Here is a 2081-nt window from a genome sequence, read left to right as displayed (position 1 = left end):
ATCCTAGCGGAATCATGACCTAGTATTTCGTTAACTGTGGGTTCCTTCTCCTTTAAATTTTTCAAAACCATTCCCACCTTGGATCCATACTGAGTGATTTGATTGTGGATCTTTTTATCCAAATTCTCAATGAGTTCGATCGTAGCAACTTTATTTTCAATGACGTCCAGCCTACGCATCACATGTTCCAGAGTTCAGGTAGTTCCATTAACCATGAGTGGGGGTGAGCCTACCAAATTTATTACAGCTCCGTAAGAATCAACGGTATGGCTACCCAATAAATTTCTGCCTATGATGGTGTCAAGAATATACCTATTCCAAGGAGAAATACCCACATAAAAACTATGAAGCAGGACGGTAGTAGATTGCTTACGAGTAGATCTACTCTGAGCATTGAAAATCCTATACCAAGCGTCCTTTAAGTTTTCTTCCTCATTTTGCTTGAAATTGAGAACTTCGTTCTCGGGAGTATCGTTCGGAGCGGTGGGTCTAGCCATGGGGACAGGTAGACTATCCCACACAAACGAACAGGAAGCAAGCGAGAGAAAAGAGCGAACGAAAAAGGCAAACGAAAAAGGCAAATATTTTTGTAAATTTTTGTTTTTCAGAAGTGGGGAGAGGAAAACGAGAGGAAAAAGGTAAATGCAAGAGATGAGTTTGCGACACTTACTTGGATGAGTTCTTGACTTAATCCTCCCCGGCAACGGCGCCAGAAATCCTTCTGCTACTTTTCAAACGACAGCGCCAGAAATTGGCACGTTAACGGAGACTTGGCTTGCGTTGGTTTTTCCCTTGAAGAGGAAAGGGTGATGCATCACAGGAGCAATAAGTATTTCCCTCAGTTTGAGAACCAAGGTATCAATCCAGTAGGAGAATCTTGTCAAGTCCAGAGTACCTGCGCAAACACAAAAGAGCTTGCACCCAACGCTATAAAGGGGTTGTCAATCCCTTCAAGATTGATTGGAAAGTGAGATCTGAAGGCGGAAAGTGCAACGAAGTAAAAGAGTAAGGCTGAAAATATGGTGTGAAGTAGACCCGGGGGCCATAGTGTTCACTAGAGGCTTCTCTCAAAATAGCAAATATTACGATGGGTGAACAAATTACTGTCGAGCAATTGATAGAACCGCGCAAACTCATGACGATATCTAAGGCAATGATCATACATATAGGCATCACGTCCGAGACAAGTAGACCGATACTTTCTGCATCTACTACTATTACTCCACACATCAATCGCTATCCAACATGCATCTAGTGTATTGAGTTCATGACGAACAGAGTAACGCTTTAAGCAAGATGACATGATGTAGAGGGATAAACTCAAACCAATGATGAAAACCCCATCTTTTTACCCTTGATGGCAACAACATGAGTGTGCCTTGCTACCCCTTCTGTCACTGGGTGAGGTCACCGCACGGTATGAACCCAAAACCAAGCACTTCTCCCATTGCAAGAATCATAGATCAAGTTGGCCAAACAAAACCCACAACTCGAAGAGAATTACAAGGATATGAAATCATGCATAAGAGAGATCAGAAGAAACTCAAATAAGATTCATAGATAATCTGATCATAAATCCACAATTCATCGGATCTCGACAAACACACCGCAAAAGAAGATTAATCGGATAGATCTCCACGAAGATCATAGAGAACTTTGTATTGAAGATCCAAGAGAGAGAAGAAGCCATCTAGATACTAGCTATGGACCCATAGGTCTATGGTGAACTACTACACATCATCGGAGAGGTCATGGTGTTGATGAAGAAGCCCTCTGTATCCGAATCTCCCCTCCGGTAGGGCACCAGAACGTGCCCCTGATGGGATCTTGCGGAGACAGAAGCTTGCGGTGGCAGAAAAGTATTTTCGTGGATCCCCTGATTTTTTTAGGGATTTTAATGAATTTATAGGCGAAGGAGCTAGGGCAGTGGAGGCCCATGGAGCCCACAAGCCTGGGAGGCGCGGCCCCCCTGGCCACGCCATGGGGGCTTGTGGCCTCCCCCGGGACTCCCTGCCTTGGTTCCCAAGCTTTCTGCGTATCTTCTGTTCCGGAAAAAATCTTTTCGGAAGTTTTATTCCGTT

Source organism: Hordeum vulgare, chromosome 6H, assembly GCF_904849725.1.
Source record: "Hordeum vulgare subsp. vulgare chromosome 6H, MorexV3_pseudomolecules_assembly, whole genome shotgun sequence".
Lineage (NCBI taxonomy): Eukaryota > Viridiplantae > Streptophyta > Magnoliopsida > Poales > Poaceae > Hordeum > Hordeum vulgare.
This window is presented reverse-complemented; position numbering follows the sequence as displayed.